Consider the following 19,242-nt stretch of genomic DNA (forward strand, 5'->3'; position numbering starts at 1 on the left):
GAGCATTGGACCTCCAACCTGCGCTCCCAGACATATTTTTTATTCTTTATTTTGAAACAGGGTCTCATTGAGTTACAAAGGCCTCAGTAAGTAGTAGCTGAGGCTGTCTTTGAACTATGAGCTTCCTGTCTCAGCCTCCCAAATGCTGGGATTAAAAACCTGTGCCACCATGCTGGGCTTGCATTTTTTTTTAAGTAAAGTTTTATTAAATACACCTATACCCATTTGTTTTTGCATTATTTCAACAGAACTATATGGTCTAAAGCCTAATATATTTACTATCTGGTCAGTTATAGGAAAATTTTGCTGATTCCTTAATTTAAAATTATCTGTGGCCGGGTGTGGTAGTGTACGCTTCTAATCACAGCATTTGGGAGGCTGAGACAGGAGTATCTCAGATCTAGGACAACCTCAGCTACTTAGCGGGGCCCTTTGCAACTCAGTGAGACCCTGTTTCAAAATAAAGAATAAAAAAATAGGGCTTGGGGTATAGCTCGGAGGTAGAATATACCTGGGTTCCCTTCTGAGTACCACAAGAAAGTAAGCTGTCTTCATCCTATTATGGGAATAAATAATATATACCTGGGGGTAACATGTGACAATTTATTCCACTGTACTTAGTCTAAGTAGTATTTTTGTACCAGTGGTAACTTAATAAGTGCTGTGATGGTCATTTTGATGTGTCAACTTGGCTAAAATATAGCCCTTAGTTATTTAGTTAATCTCATATTAATGCATAGTGTGGAGAGTTAAAGCCCATCATCACTTAGTAGTAAATAAAGATTATCCAAGATCATCTACATAGTCTTGATTCAGTCTGTTGAAAAGTCTTATGGAAAGAACCCAGGTTTACAAGAAGAACAAATTTCCAACCTGCGTTTCCTGATAACTTGCCCTACAGAATTCTGGCTTACCTTGCCAGCCTCACAACTGCATAAGCCAATTGCTTGCAATGATTCCTTAATATCTATCTCCCACTCGTTCTGTTACTTTGGTTGAATCATGACCCATGTATCTTTATGACCTGAAGAAGTTAAAACTCACTCCAATAAAGGAGTTTATTTTTCCATCCCAAAAATGATGTATTAAAACACACCAAAACTAGGTAATAGGAGGCTTGAGACTTAATACTATTATAATTTTGCCCTGTCCTGGTAAAAGTAGAATGATATTGAGATAATTTTTGTTAGGTCACCTATTTTAATTTGTTATGCAATTCCTATTTCTTTTATTTAAATATTACCAAGGTTAAATTAATATCAAAAAGTGTATACTTCTTAAAATCCAAAATATGTCCCCTAACTCTGGGACTCAGAGACAAGGATTACATAATTTATTAGTACTGCCTAATGTTTGGTTGGGGGAGGAAGGTCAAAAAATTAATATAGGAAAAAATGCTTATTTTTGCTTTGTGTATTTTTTATTTGTTTGTATATTATTTTATATGAAAGGAAATACTGCCATTTTAACTTTGCTTATCAAATAACCTTCCTTTATCATTAGTAGCTAAAATCTGCTTTGTTCCTTCAGCCCTTCTGCTTTGCAAACAAGTTCTCTTCATCCTCTAACTCTCCACTGATTGGGAAGGTCAATGTTTACGAACTTCAAAGTACATTGTTCCTTATTGTCCGAATCCAAAATATAATATTGCAGAGATATCAGACTGCAGTAATAGACCAAAGATCTATTTGACAATTCATGAGACAGATTTTGAACACTAAAATTATTATTTATTTTTATTAGGAAAAATAAATTTGAAACTATGGTTACGTTTTAAAAGAGGTATATGCGGTAATATTGAAACCAATTGCATTATTTTTATTCCCATATGAATGATAATAATTACGCTAGATATCAGATATCCTGGGATCTAAGCTTGATTTTTAAAATTGCTACTTGCATGATGTCCAATTGCCTAACATACCCAAATCTTTGTCACCCATGTATTAATAAGAATAAAACTGCTCAAAGTACAATATGTGCATGTACAAATATGTCATAATGAAACTTACTATTATGTATAGTAATTACACAACAATATAAATTTGAGAAATAAAGAATGGTGATAATTTTTGTTTCTACAGTGTTATTTGCAGAACCAAAGTGAAGGCAAAGTCAATTGTGAGAACTCCAATGAAAAGTGATATTATTTTGAGGGGCAATGACATGGGACTTTCTGTGAATATGATGGCTATTACTTTTATTTTTCTTAGAAAAAGAACATATTACTACAAAATAAATTTTTCTCATTAGCATAGAATGGTAAATGATTATTAGAACACTATATTTGAGCTATTCCAAAGCTTGTATTTAAAAACTTTTTCAAAATTTTAATGAGCCCGGTGTGGTGGCTCACCCTTGTAATCCCCGCGCTTGGGATGCAGAGACAGGAGGATCACGCAGGTTCGAAGCCAGCTGCGCTGGCTTAAGAGACCCTGTTTCCAAATAAAAAAATATAAAATAGGTCTTGGAGTGTAGCCCTGAAGTAGAAGTGTTTCCAGGAACCCCAGTACCACCCCCCAAAAAATTAAAAGAGATATGTTAATTTAAAATAGCATTGTTATACAGAGATATAAAAGAAGCATCCTGAAATCAATGAAATAAATGTTAAATATTTTTGTTTTCTTCATTTGTTTAATAATATTTTAAAACATATTTAACATGTCATTCTACTGCTAATCATCCATGTCTTTTACACCACTTTAGAGTTTGAATAGGAAACATACAGTATAATAAGAAACTATAGAGTATGATTGTCACAACACAAAGGGGCCACATGAAAGCTTTAGGAACTAAAAGAGAAGAGAAAAAATACATATCATATGGGACATAGATTAACAGTAGCTTTTAATAGGATTTTATTTTGGTGGCAAAATCATTCTTATTTAGAAGTAGCTAACCTACCACTGGTGTGTGTGTGTGTGTGTGTGTGTGTGTGTGTGTGTGTGTGTGTGGCATTGGGGTTCCTGGAAGCCATTCTACCTCTGGGCTATACTCCCAGACACCTATTTTTTATATTTCTATTTGGAACAGGGTCTCCTAAGCCAGCACGGCTGGCTTTGAACCTGTGTGATCCTCCTGTCTCTGCCTCCCAAGCGCGGGGATTACAAGAGTGTGCCACCACAGCCGGCTACCATTGATTATTTTAAGTCAAGAATTTCTTTAAGTTAAAAATCAATAATGGTTGATCCTAGAACATGAAACTTAAAATGTATTGGTTTATTTGAAATTTGATTATGAGGCAATTGGAAAACATATCAAAATACAGACAAGGTAGATGAACTCATATGGCCAAGACTAATAATCAAAACATTTTCTATTATAGCTGTATTGTCTGAGGTCATATTTCTATCTTTTCTTAACAGGCCTTCCAAAAATTATTATGAGCCAAATATACTCTGTGATGACTGATATGTATCTCCTATATTTGTGTTTTGCATGACAGAAGCTGAGAGAATTTACATTTAGACCCTCAATTCTGTAGTCAATATGCATAGGTGTACACACACACACACACACACACACACACACACACACACACCCTAGAATATTTAATGAAAAGCAATGGAACCAAAAAAATGTATTCAAATAAGTATAATCTCTTTCAAGACTGTTAAGATTAGTATTACTCCTTTGCTAAGTTTTATACTTTTAATAATAATATTATTTTCATGATCACTCCTTCCACCCAGGAACAGTGATTTGCTTTCATTGTGTATATATGAAGTTTTAGTACTCTAAAATTTTAACATTTTGACCATACATCAAGTTATCATTTTTTACTGATTTGTTCTCATTTTTATTACCTATGATGGAAAAACAAAATATGAAGTACACAATATTAGAAAAGAGGGGTTTTTAAAATTATGGTTTTGAAAAGATGAGAGATCATTTTTTTTAATATGTTCTCATACCTCACCTTAGAAGTGACCTACATTACAAAGTTCTGCAAAAAATCTGAATATTTTGATATGGTTGGAGGTTTATACTACCAAGAAATAGATCTGGTATTCTAAAAGATGCTGAGAAAAATGTGGAAAATGAAACTTAGATTATGCTACTGACACAGTGATATAAATCCTTAGATAATATTACCAACTGAATCTACTTATTCTAACCTATTTGGATTGTTTATATTATACTATAGATTTTTCCTTAATCAATAAATTTTCTAAGTATTTAGAGAGTGCCATGCATATGAACATAATTTGTAATTCTTCCCTTTTTGGTCCATAGAAAGTAAGAATGCAAGGCTTAATGTTGAGAAATGAAATTTATTTTTGTCTACTTACCCAGCATTTTTATTAAACTCTTCAGTTCTTGTTGATATATAACTAGTTCTGAAATATGTTTGAGAATTGTTAATAATGCCTATAATTTTTAAGAATGTTTACTATATTTAAGTATGGCAGTAGCAAGCCCAGTTCATATTCCCAATAGGACAAGTATAAACCTCATGTCAAATATATAGGGGTATTGTTTAAATTGTGATGTCGTATTAACAAGAACCGAAGCAGTAGCGTTTATATGTCCCAAAATCTAGTAGACATTATATGAGTACTTCAGTGAGTACTAAGCTGCTTTATAAGAATGTGTTTTATGGAACATCAAAGTTCAAGTCATCTTAAAATTTATTTAAGAACATGATCTGAATATTAGAATTATTAATAAAAAGAAACTTTCCTATAGTTAAGCTCTATAAAAGCCTTATTATGATATTAATTACTCTAGTCCTGTTTCCTAAAATAAGCACATTTAATTATAATTTATCTACAATTTCATCAAATCCTAGTTAAAATTTTTATAGCTATTTCCTGTAGATTATATCTTTCTTAATTGATTCAAATTTTTCTATTTCACTTATAAATGAGTAACTATTTCTAAGGCTTCATGCTTCTTAAACAATGTAATAATAGTATAATTATTAATACACTCTATAATATAAAGGTCATGTAATAATTAGTTGATGCAGTTTCATATAATCTGATCAAAATGAAAATTTTTTAACTCTCCCACAATCTAAATAATTCTCCTGTATGATGATTATGTAAATATAAAATTTGAAAATGAATTAAAAAGTAATTTAAATAGTTTGCAAATAATGTGAAGATATAAACATGATTCCACACTTTAAAATTACACTTTTTTCCCCATTAAAAAATGTTCCTTCTAGCTAGGTGCTGTGGCATGTCCTAGCATTTGAGAGGCTGAGACAAGAAAATCACAGATTTGAGGCAAGTGCACAGCAAATCAGTGAGAACCTATTTCTTTCTTTTTTTCTTTTTTTTTTTTGAGGGTCTGGGGATGGAACCCAGGGGCATTCCACCTCCAAGCTACACCCCCTGCCCTATTTTTTATTCTTTATTTTGAAACCGGGTCTCACTGAGTTGCAGAGGGCCTCACTAAGCAGCTGAGGCTGTTTGCGAACCGAGTACCTGAAGGCTGCCTGCGAACCATGATCCTCCAGTCTCAGCCTCCCGAATGCTGGGATTACAAGCATGCGCCACTATGCCCGGCTGAGAACCTATTTCAAAATGGAAAAAAAATATAAACAGGGCTGGGGTTGTAGCTCAGAAGAAGAATACCCTTTAAATGAATCCCCAGAATTACTTATATATATGTACCTATGTATACATATATCTGTATGAACATATATACATATATATATACATATACATGTATGTATTACATATATATGTTCATATACATATATATGTGTGTAATATATGCATACATATATAAATCCCTAGAAATTACATATATTCCTTCTAAATATATATATAGTTCTAAATATATATAAACATATATATGTTTATATATACGTATATATACTTTCTAAAAAATGGTTAAAACACACACACACTATAAGTTCCTGGTAATACTTCTAACTCCACCCAAATATTTCATTTACTAGTTTCCCAATCCTGAAATGTCACTATTATAATCATGGATCATTGATTTATTCTCTCTATGTAAAGTACAGTTAATCTGTAAATGTTATAGCCTTATGTATATGTATACAGATGCTTGATTACAGTAGATTTTGTTACAGGTAAAAGAGAAAAAATATGCTCCAGATAGTATTTCTCTGATATTATTTATAATATAAATAATGAGGCAAAATATATGAGTAAAGGATGTACTTTACTAGGATCAAAAATTCATTATGATCTAGTTGGTTTCGATACTTAAAATACATATACTATGGGAGCTGGGTGTGGTGGCACATGCTTGTAATCCCAGCATTTAGGAGCCTGATACAGAAAGATCTGGGTTCACGGCCAGCCTCAGCTGCTTAGTGAGGCCCTTTGCAACTCGGTGAGACCCTGTTTCAAAATAAAGAATAAATAAATAGGGCTGAGGGTGTAACTCAGAGGTAAAATGCCCCTGGTCTCATCCCCAATACTGCAAAAAAAAAAAAAAAAAAAAAATATATATATATATATATATATATATATATATATATATATGTACATTTACTATGAATGATCTAAGTAATGGGAGGATGAAGCCGAGGAAATCAATGACCATTTGTCAAACAAAAACATGACAAATAAAGGTTTGAAAGATATTTTATGTCCTTATGGCAGGAAAAATGTTAGGATAAGCAGCCCAGTCATGCCAAAGATGGCGCCTCTCTGGCTTCTCTTCCGGATTGTGCTGACTACCTCATAGCTAGCCAAAGGGGGCCACGGGATGCCCAACAACCAGTCCCCTGATAACACACTCACTGGGGTATGAACCATCCAATCAGTAAACGCCCTGTACTTTGTGCAATCTTCCGCTGTGAGTGGAAGCCCCCTCCTTTCAGAAAATCCCCAGCTGCCTGATATAAAAGGGAGCTGGGCTGTCTTAATAAGGCTTTTGCTTGCTTGCTTGCTTGCTTGCTTATCTCCGATGGCTGGCCTTGGGTCTTTCCTGCGCCGACCACCCTTCATTGGTCCTGAAGACCCCCCTTCAAGAAATATTTTTCATTAAATATAAATGACAAATAGAAAAAATTAGGGCATGAGCAGAGAAATAGCATGCTTGATGGACTGAAGCTGACCACACATAACCTTTTTGTAGCAATTAATAGCAGTAGGCAAGAATTCAAATATATTCAACTGTGATAAAGTATAGTTAATTTGCTAATTCAATTGGACATACATGTCATAAAAATGAAGGCTACCCTCCATTTAGCTACTTGTCAGCACTATCCTTAAATAGACTCTGCAATTATCCAAAACTACAATTGAATTAAATGAGTAAAATATGCTAAAATGAGTTCAGAGCAGAAGTACTGACCTCATCTCTTATTTTCTATAAAACATGTTTATTTCTATTAAAAAGTATGCAATATAATATTTACTTATTATATGCTTCAACAATTTTTCTAGCATTATGACTTGTTTATCTTTAATTTACAAAATACTTTCCATTAAAAATATTTATTTTTGTCTTGAATGAAGTTAAGCATGTTAATAAAGACATCATTACCTCTCTGTAATCTTCAACTCCCACAGAGACTGACAAGGTATAATGTAAAATAAATTCTATGTCTATGAAACAAGTAGCTTAATTGAAGTCCATTATTTTGTTCTCCCTTCACACAAGTAAAAGTTATTTCAGTTAACAGATGGGGTAAAGTCTGAAGGTCTTAAACCTAATACTAGTCTAATAAACTCAACATAAGGTTCTTACTCCTTCAACATAAAGCAACTTAATGCAAATTAAGATACACAGTAAAAATTACTTAGTGCTCATTATGAAGCGTTAAATCCACTATCACAGCAGGTGGTTCAGGACCTATGAATTTAATCTATTCAAATAACATAATATGGCTATATAAATATCTGCTAAGATTCTAAAGTGTGTTTCATTTGTTAAAACTAGTTGTTTTTAATTACTTTCTAAGTGTCATTCTGTAAGCAAAATGATTAAGATAAATTACGGTTTCTACCTTTTCAAAAATGATATTTGACTGTGTCTTAGTAATACTATTTAAAGTAGTACTAGATTAAAATAGTACCAGATTAGAGTAATATCCATCAACAGCAAGTACAATAAAAAAAACCTTATGAAGTATATTTATGTTTGTAAATTTGTTTGTTTTACTCTTCATAACTGTCAGTCAGTAAAACTTAATGATTTTTATTTCAACTTTGAAAAGGTGAATTTATTAATAAATTCTAAACAGATTCATTAACCAATGATTAAAACCAATAAAGATTAGTTCATTAAATAATTGATAAAATTAGTTTAATGGCAAACTGATATTTTGAAAAAAAATTTAAAACTGTTACTAAAATAATAGTTCAAATATTAATGCTATTTATTATCTGGCAATTTTCTATTTTGTATCTGTACATTTAAAGAAAAAGAAAATATTGTAAAAACCATAGTGCCCTAACATTTCTGTTTTCTATTATCTCTGGACTAAAGTTAGAAGATGTTCATGATCTACATATTTGTTGAGATTGATGGATTTTATGTCATTCTGACTTCTTTTGGCTAAGGACATGGCAGTTTCTATGGCTCCATTATTGATTGATGAGTCTATTCTTACGGGGAGTGCCATTAAACGTTAGTGTTGTAACTCCTCATATGAATAATAAGGATATGCCCAAAGTTTCAAAGTCCAAGAGAGAGATTCAACATTCTCGTGTATTTTTGTTTTCTGTTCTTATAACAAAATATCTGAGACTGGATAATTTACGAAGGAAGTAAATTTACTTTGACTCATGATTCTGGAGGCTGGGAAGTCCAACGGCACTGGAGAGTGCCTTGTGCCGCTTCCTTCCCTGGTGGAAAAATGGAAGGGCAAGCAAAAGTATGGAAATGGAAAGGCAAAGCTCAAGCTTGAGGGACTTGATTTGCTACTTACTTTATAAGAACCCAGTCATGATAACTTACCCAGCCTCAACTAACCAACCCACTTCCCCAAGAGCAGCATTAGTTGATTCATGAGGGAGGAACCCTAAACACATCTACCTCTCAACTAAACACATCTACCTAAACACATCTACACTGCCTCATTGGGAATTAAGGCTCGAACATATGAACTGTTGGTGACACATTCAAACCATAGCATCATGCCTCCCCTATTCTTGTTCACCATGGCTTTTCAGCAAAATTGTTCTTTCTCTTCACATCCTGTTACATTAGACGTGATGGCTCTTCTCACATTAGTTGATTCCAGAGCTACCTCACCCAAATCATAACTACATTTTGTAAGATGATGCAAAAAAATACCAGTCTTGCCTCTTATTTTGCCTGAATTCACCTCAATAAGTTTTAGATGATTGTAAATACAACCTACGGTATTCCTATACATAGGCTAGCACCATTAGAAAGCAATTAAAATTAAGTAATTTTAAAGAACATTTGAACCTAAAGAGATTGTGTAATTATTTTTTAGATGAAGAAAATGAGGCCCTGAGAGTCTAAATGACTTGTCAGATATGCTCGCTCCAGACATTCCATTATTGCTCACCAATACTGGACCATTTAAAAAATGAATTTAGGCACTATTAGTTGAGCATACTGTTTTATATGGTCCAAAGCATTCTAATAGATAGAAACACTATTTGAGTATATGTAGCCAAACATATAGGGCATACCAAAGCTACACTAAATATATTATCTTGTTAAGACTCAACCAAAACAGCCAAATTTTAATGATTTTAAAACTAGTGATCTAAAAAAATAGCTGCCATGTTATTATCAGTATCTTAAGTTTTTCTCTGAAAGTTATTATAGCATACTTAAAAATATTGAATTCTATTTAACTTTTAAAAATACTTTTATTAGGACATTGTAATTATACATCATAATGAGGTTCAAAGTGATGCAAAAGTATAGGCACGTAGCGCACTCGGTGTTTTTCCATCCATATCCCATCCTGCTCCCCTTCCTCCCTTCCCATCCATGTTACTGAGATTCATAGTGAGGATGATGCCTTCATGTATGAACAGAGCAGTATTTGAACTCTTTCCTTCCTCTATCTCAAATCAATATGTGATGCATAGAAATTGGTATATTTTTAATATAAAACTTTTTTGTGTGTGGGTCTGAGAATGGAACCTGGAGGTATTCTACCTCCGAGGTACACCCCTGCCCTATTTCTTTTAAAGGGACTTTATTATTTATTTATTTATTTATTTATTTATTTATTTTTGGTAGTATTAGGGGTGGAACCCAGAGGCTTTCTACCTCCGGGATATACTTCCAGACCTATTTATATTTTATTTGGAAACAGGGTCTCACTAAGTTGCTGAGAGCCTCACTAAGTAGCTGAGGCTGGCTTCGAACCTGCGCGATCCTCCTGTCTCAGCCTCCCAAGGGCGGGGATTACAAGCATACACCACCTCACCCGGCTCTGCCCTATTTTTTATTCTTTATTTGAAACAGGGTCTCACTAAGTTGAGGAGAGTTTCAGTAAGTAGCTGAGGCTGTCTGCGAACCCAGATCCTCCTCTCTCAGCCTCCCAAATGCTGGGAATACAAGCGTGCACCACGACACCCAGCTATAAAACATCTTTTATTGGAAATGTTATCTTCATTTGAATAGATATCCTGAAATTCTATGAGAATAAATTGTGGATGAATATATTTAACAATGTGTATTTCATTTACTAGCACTATTTAATGAAAGGACAGCATAAAAATGAAGCTTTAGGAAATGATATATTTAATAACACCATAAAATTATTGAAAATAAATATATGGAATAGAACAAGAAATTTCACTGAAGGAGATTTAGCATAGCATTTTAAAGTTTTAGAGAGTTAAATTAGTTGGACTCTAGAGATTTTCTTAAAACTTTTTTATAAAATCACTTTTCACTAATTATAGAAACTTTCTAATGATTTGAGTTGGACTGTATTTGTAAGTTTTGTAGGAGTATATTTATCACTCATATTTATAATTATGTTTCAACAAATTATTCCATTATAGTAAAAATATCAAGAATAATTTTAATTGGTTTTTGGACCTCAGGTGTAAAGAGCTCAGAATAGTCCTATTTCTCAAATTAACAGACTGTATACTGCCTTATTCTTGTTTAATTTCTATTTAAAATATTATTCTATGTTCACCCTTTTATCCCAATACCCACTCTTACTTCCTCCCCTCTATATATCACCACTGTGGATATTCACTATAATGTGCTATAGATTAACATGTTTGTATCCTTGAAAACTATATTAACTGTTTAGGTGTTTTAATACTTGGAGATGATATTATGCTATATACTTCTTGTGTTTTCTCATTTTTCAAAAAGCATATTTTGATGATCCACTCAGGCTCTATGTACAACTAATTAATTGTCCTCCAATGATGCATAATATTCATAGAATTCATTAGAGTTTTTAAATACTTTGCTGTTACTCAAGTCTTACATTTCTACAAGGTCTGTTTTCTCACTTATCACAAGACACTTATTTTCTAATATAATACTTTTTAGATTTCATCACTCATTTAAAAAAAAGATTTCATAGAAAAAATACAAAACAAAGCCAGCAACTCATATCTTGAAAAGGAAATCTGGATGGTGAATTTGTAACATTACTTCTCACAGTGTCTGGTACAAAGAGCACAGTACTGATTATTAGTATAGGTGAATTGAATCAGAAAATTGCTTTCACATTAGCATCGATCTTTCATTAGTCATTTAATGTCTCTCAACCTTGTTTCCTTTTTTTCTAATGAAATTTAAAGTTGAATTCCATAAAACTAATTGTTCTTTTAGTTTCTAAATCCGAAGCTCTTCTTTTTAAAATTTTATTAACATGTATTTAAATTGTCTAGAATAGTTAGAAAATTTAAAAAAAAATGTCTAATGGTGTTTTAAAGGTGTAAGGCACAGGAATTTCAGTGTGCTCCATCCACTGGCATAATAGCGATCTTCTTCAGATAAATATACAAAAACAATTGTCTTGCATTTCAGAAAGAATCAAACCTCTATACATTTTATTATATTAGCTGTCTTGAAATATTAAGAAGAGCAACATCTGCTAAAATTTAATACGTCTTTGAAACAATTATTTCGGAGAGGAATACAGGTAATTTGTAGTAGCTGAAAGCACGATTTGGAGTAAGGTAAATTTAAATTCAAATCTCAGTATCACTTAAAAATGCTTTTACTTTCGACAGGTTATTAAATCTCTGTGTATTCTGTCACATGTGAAATGAGGATAATGGAATTGTTTTATATAAATAAAAGAAAATGTCATGTAGTTATTTGTCAGTAAACAATATACCATGAATCAAAGGGAAGCAGGGGCTGCAAACTAATTTTTCTTTTCATCCTTTCATCTTAGAATAATGCCTACTAAGATACTTAATCCATGTGCTCTGAAAAGGGAGTAAATTAATCTTAATGTGTCTATTTTGTGACTTCACAAATAAAGATTTTTAAATTTAGGGAACATTACTACACTGAAAATAAGAATTATTTAGTAGTGAGGCACTCAATAGACATTATTTCTACTTTCTTTGTGGTACTGGGGATTAACCCCAGGGGTATTCCACCTCCAAGTTACACCCCTAGTCCTTTTTATGTTTTATTTGAAACAGACTCCCACTAAGTTGCTTAGAGAGCCTTGGTACATTGCTGAGGCTGGTTGTAAACCTATAATCCTTTGTCTCAGCCTCCTAAATACTAAGATTATAGGCATGTGCCACCATGCCCAGATTATTTTTATCTTCTTGAAGTTTACAGAACTGAATCATGATCAAAACAGAAATAATCTGCATCACTAACAAAGGATGTGAATCAAGAGTAGCATTACTTTTTCATTCCCTTAAACCTTTATTACAAGGACACTTTGAATGAAATACTTTATCAGTCAATGTTTACTTTGTTTTTCTTGAACATTCAGAAATTTCTATCCCTATTCACACAGATAAAGCATCATAGTAGTTATTTAAACAGAATTTAATAGAAAAAGTATAAATTAGCTATAAGTTTGTTTACTGAAAGTGCAAAATAAAACTCACAAAGTGAGTAGCTTCAGGAAGTGGCCACCGCCCCTAGGGCTAAATGAACAAGGTAATGGGTTGAAGTAACACCTAAAATTTACAGATGAGGTCTTCTCTGTTCTCTGAGGAGACCATACTCAATTGATATGATTCTGTCTGAGTTCAAAGGAGGGGCCCTATGGGTCTGTGAATTACAACTTTGAGGAAGGGACATTATTGGACTAGTACTGAGGTCTCTGATGAGGAAGAGCATAGGGAAACTCATTTTGAAAGTGATAGAAAAATCTGCAACCTAGATTTACTCTAATAGCTGCTGCTATTAGAAGAAAATGCTGTTGTTGAGGTGTAGAAGCATCTTTAAGAAGCAAATTGGAATGAATGAGTTCTTTGTTATTGCTCCAGCATCGCAATCTCCCTCTTACACCCGCTATGGATGGAACCTAACAGAGACCAGCTAGCAAAGCATAAACAGGGTTTAAAGCATCTCTGTTCCGGCTTTACAGAGATTATAAAAAGATTTGGAGTTGAGGAATAATACCTAAAAAACTGTTATTTTCTAAACATTTCCTTTATAAATAGCATTCTTGTTTTATGTATTGGATGACATATTTTCTTTTTTCTCTGTAGATATTAAACTTTTCTTCTTTCTTTGTAGTCTTTTCCTCCAAGATTTTAATTTTTTTTCTTTGTTGTTTTTTTCTGGAAATACGTGGACATTTGCCTATAAATAGAAGTAGAAGTCTAAAAGACTGAATAGTGGGAGGAACTCAACAAACTGAAGCTTTAAGTTGATCTGAATAGGGACATCTTAAGGAAATTATGATGAGAGTGTTTTTAGGCCTTTCCTTGAGAGATGGTCAGTTCCTCAAAGGATTCAAGTATCCTGACTGAATGATAACATTCTTCCATTGAGCCCAGTATGAAGAGTTCTGTGACTTAATCATTGTGACAAATCAGTTACTACCCATCTGCCTGCTTTGCAGATTTTTACTTTTCCCTCATTTTTTAACACATTCATATGTATATGTATATATATACACACACACATATATATATATATACATATATATGTATATACATATACACACACATGTATCAGGAAAATATATTTCTTGTATTATTATAATGATCCAATGAAAGTATCCACCTTAACACGTTATATTGATATATGATATATTTGATTTATTAAAATACATACAAAATTATTCCAAATAGACTACTAATTATTTGGGGGTTAGACAATTTAGACTAATAGAACCATTGCCTGTAAGCTTTTAATACTGTTTTTCTCCGGACACCTTAAAAAACTCTTTAATAACCCTTAAGATGTTTTTAGAACTTGTATTATAGATGTTTAGAATAGGAAAATGTATACCACTTAATTCCATTTCCTTTAAGTTCAAAGGTTTCTAAAATACATATCTTGTAATTTTTAAATTTTGTAATACAGTCAGTTTAGCATCTTGGAATACCTAAAAAAGGAAATAAATACCTAAAAAAGGAAATAAAGCATACTATAGAGTCACTTTACTGTCAAATCCTATGTTGCCGTAAATATTCTAATACAAGTTTCTATGCATCCTGCAGGTAATCTCTGTGCATCACACAGGTTATGTAAATAAATGGCTGAGATTTATTTGAAGAAAGTCATTAACCAAGACTGATACCTTAATAAGGCTGTAGATATAATTATAGTTAAATTTGGAATTGAATTTCAATTAGTTCTTCTGTAAAGAATAAGTCATTATCAAGCAATATCAGAACTTCAAAAATCTTATTTGTATTTGTTTTCAAATCAATAGAATGTGATTTCAGCTTATCAAGACATTGATATTTGATATTTGTTCTGATATTAGCTAGAGAGAAATATAATTGGACAATAGCATCTTTTTTGGTTCTGAGACTAAATCTCAAAGGTGTTCTGCCTCTGAGATATACATACAGCCCTAATTTATTTGTTTTTACTTTGGAAAAGGGTTCTGCTAATTTACCACAAACTGACCTTGAACCTGGAATATTCCTGTATCAGGCTTTCAAGTACTAGGATTACAAATGTCCACCACCACACTCGAGAAGCATTATTATTATTGTTATTAAATTAATAATGCATTCATATTAGACTATACCATGATTCCAGTAAACTTTCAGGCAGTATATAAATATTATATACTTCCTTTGTTGGCTTGTATGGTCTCATTATACAGCTGGATGCATTAGTCTAAAATTCCTTCTGAAATAATATAACAACAATGAAAAAGCTAATTGTTACATCTAGTCATATTATCTTGTCTATATCTACATATATGACCCACAAATATTTAGTAAAATTATAATAAATTATATTAAATAATCATGAATATTGAACATTTATTCAAATTAAATATTAAGTGTGTTAAGCGATTTGCTAATATATTTGTGAATGTTACTGCATGTAATCCTCACGACAAAATAGTGATGCAAATTATACCATTGCACACAATTTTACAGATTAAATTTTAAAAATTAAAGCTTAAAGGGCTCTTATATCTTGCTTAAAATGCGTGCAGCTTGCAAACAGATGAGGTTATTTTTGAAAGTGTTTTGAAGAATCAGTGATGTAAATCAATGTACTATATTGCAATGCAGATAAGTAGATAGATAGACACACATATTGGTATTTATAGATATTTAAGCATAGCAGTATATGTGTATATATAACATTATCTTATCCAAAAATTGCTAATAGCACAGTTAACTTGTAGTGTTGCCGTCTATAATAGGTAAAATAATGAACCCAGAAATATGTCAAAGTTTTAAACCTCATAATCTATGAATACATTAGGCTACACTTTATGGTTTAAGTTTGAAAATGGAATGGAAACTGCTGATCAACCAACCCCAAGATCAAAATATTATCCTGGATTATCTGTGTGGTTCAGTGTAATAATAAGAATCCTTCAAAGTAGAAGGAGGAGAACGGGAAACATATAATATAAACTTGGCCAGATAGTAATGGTCTTGAAAATGCAATAAACCCAGCACAGTGGCACAGATCTGTAATTGAAATACTTGGGAGGCTGAAACAGGAGGATCATGATTCAAGGCTAGCATACATTAACTTAGTGAGACCCAGCTTCAAAATAAAAACAATAAAAGGGTGGAGCATGTAGCTCAGAGGTAGAACCCCTCCTGGGTTTGATTTCTAGTACTATACACAAAAGAAAAAAAATGTAATGAAAGATTCATGAGCCAAAAAATTGGGAGTTATCTCCAAAAAGCCAAAAAATGCAAGGAAACTGATTTTTTTTCTAAAACCTCAGGAAGGAATGCAGCCCTCCTGATACCTTAATTTTAATCTTGTAAAACATAAGATTTCTGAACTGTAAGATAATATGACTCAGTTGCTTTAGGCAATTAGGTTGTAGAAATGTTACAGCAGCAATAAAAACCTGGCATGCTTCAAAATCTAGAATTTTATACTCTTTAGGACAAAATAGTATTCCATTGTGTATAGGCCACATTTTCTTTACTTATTTGCTGATGAACATTTAGGTTAATTGCATATTTCATAAATTGTGAACAGTACCAAGTATACTATGACAAAAACCCCATGACCTCATTCATATACAGAATCTAAAAAGAGTTGATTTCATAGAACTCTTGATTAATAATAGTGCTTACTAGAGACTGGGAAGAATAGGACAGAGAGGTGATGAAGAAAGGTTTGTCTACTGATATAATGTTACAGTTAGATGAAAGAAATAATTACCGGTTTTCTATGGCAAAGTAGGGTGAATATAGTTAACAAAAATAAATTGCATATCTCAAAATAGCTGAAAGAATTCAAATATGCTTACGAGAAATAAATGATCAGAGATAAAGGTGATAGATATGCTAATTATCCTTAGTCGATCATAATACAATATGGATGTGAACAGAAATATCACTTGTACCTCATAAATAATGTATAATTTTTATTGTCAATCAAGAGGTAAATAAAGTACAAAGTGTTAGTAGATCATATTAAAAGGGAATAATAAACAGGTAAAAAGTATTCAAGGACAAGATTTCAAGTTCAGTTTCAGTATTGTCTTATAAAAAATGGAGCACTTTATACTAGTAAAAATGTATTTTGTCTTTTTCACATAGTTGACACTAACAGATTGCCAAAGCTGTAATTGAGAAATAAGACATACAAATACTCTGCTTTTTGCTTATCATCTAGGAATTGAGTAGCATATAATGGATAACTCAATTTATAGTGTGATTTTATTAACTCATGCTGCATTATAAGGAACAGTTATAAGGCATTTTCCCCTATTATCTTTGCAAATACTATAATAAAACTCCATAAAATGATATCCCAAACTGCTTTGACATCTACTGGCACATCATTTCTTTTTCTTATATCTATGTATTGGTGTATATGGTTTTATTTAAAGGTGTGGCAAGTTTTCCCAGCAACATTTGTTTAAAAAAGTTTTCTTTTTCTACAGCATACATATTGGTCCCTTGGTCAAAGATCAGTAGACTATAAGTATGTTGATTTGTTTCTGTATCTTATTCTGTTCCACTGTTCTGTGTGCCTGTTTTGGTGTGCCAATAGCATGTTGTTTTAATTACTATTGCTCTGTAGTATAATTTGAAGTCAAGAATTGTGATGCCTCCTGCATGGTTCTTATTGCTGATAATTGCTTTGAGTATTCTGGGTCTTTTCTTTTCTCCATATGAAATTTATGACTGATTTTTTTAGTTTGGCGAAGAATGGCATTGGTATTTTGATAGAGATCACATTAATTCTGTTGATAACTTTTGTTAGAATGGCTATTTTGATGATATTTATTCTGCCTAATATAGAGAAAAGGAAGATCTTTCCATCTGTCAAGGTCTTCTTTAATTTCTTGTTTTATATTTTTATTTTAGAGGTCTTTTCCCTCTTTGCTTAGGTTTATTCCTAGGTGTTTAATTGATTTTGAGGTTATTGTCAATATTTTCTGTATTTTTTTTCTCCATAGATACATGGTTGGCAAATAGAAAAGCTACTGGTATTTTTAGGTTGATTTTGTTTCCTGCTACTTTGCTGAATTGGTTAATTAGGTCCAGTAGTCTGTTGGTTGAGCTTTCTTGGTCTTCTCAATATAGGCTCATGCCATCTGCAACCAAGATAACTTTAATTCTATTTTTCTTATTTGAATTCCTTTGATATCCTTCTCTTCTTGCCCTGGAAAGAATGTTGAGAACAATATTGAAAAGGAGTGGTGAGAGACTTCCAGGAACACAGTGACTGAGCTGCCTACACAGGTGAAGATAGACACAAGACTCTGTCAGTGGAAAACTTGGAAAACTATGCTTAACACTAGATCCAGGACCAGTGATACTGGCCACCTGCATATACAGAGAGAATCTCAGAGACAGATCCCTTTTCAGAACTCAGCAACCCAGCCTGTAGCAGAAAAGGTGCTAGTGAGAGAGACACCATGGTCTCAATCACTGAAGGAGACCAAAAAGAGGGACTATAAACTGACATCATTACTATAGGTTACAGAGCAAATGAGAGTGCTTGGAACATGTTCATGAACCTATTATAGAATGCAAACCATAAAGAGATGAAAGAATCCATACAGACCCAGGAGGACTACAGAGGCCAAGTCTGTTCAGTATTTATTATTTGTAGGGTTATATTATTTTGCTGATTTGTTTTGTTTTTTGGTGTGTGTGTGTGTGTGTGTGTGTGTGTGTGTGTGTGTATGTAGACTTGTTTGCTTACTCTCTTCCCCACTTCTTTTATAAGCTTTTTTCCTTTTATGTATCTACTCTCTTTTCTCTGTCCTTTTTCATTATTTTTCCTCTCTTTTTTTCTATCTTGTGTTAACTCCATTTCATATCATTATGCTAAATACTCTACACTGGTTACTAGAATTTTACTACATATCAACTACCAATAATCTCTACTATATATTACCTTACCAAACTCAAACTCTCATTCTGTTCAGTCCTATCTACTACTTTACCCTATTTTTGCATTTACTACTTCATCACCTTCCTCCTCACTCAAACTTCACCATTGAATACTACACAGCTTGCCCTTGTATATGCCAGTTGATAGTTACAGACTGAGAGAAAGCTTTCAAAAGCAACAAAGATACAAACTTAAGAAACATGAAATCATGAGATGTAAGAAGAGCAAGGAGTAATGAGCTCCCACCATCCCACTATATCAGAATCTGACAACACAAAAGTACAAAGGTTACCAGAAGGCAAATCAGAAATTTAACAGTAGAAATGATACAGGATTATTTAC

Source organism: Muscardinus avellanarius (assembly GCF_963383645.1).
Source record: "Muscardinus avellanarius genome assembly, chromosome: X".
NCBI classification, from domain to species: Eukaryota; Metazoa; Chordata; class Mammalia; order Rodentia; family Gliridae; genus Muscardinus; species Muscardinus avellanarius.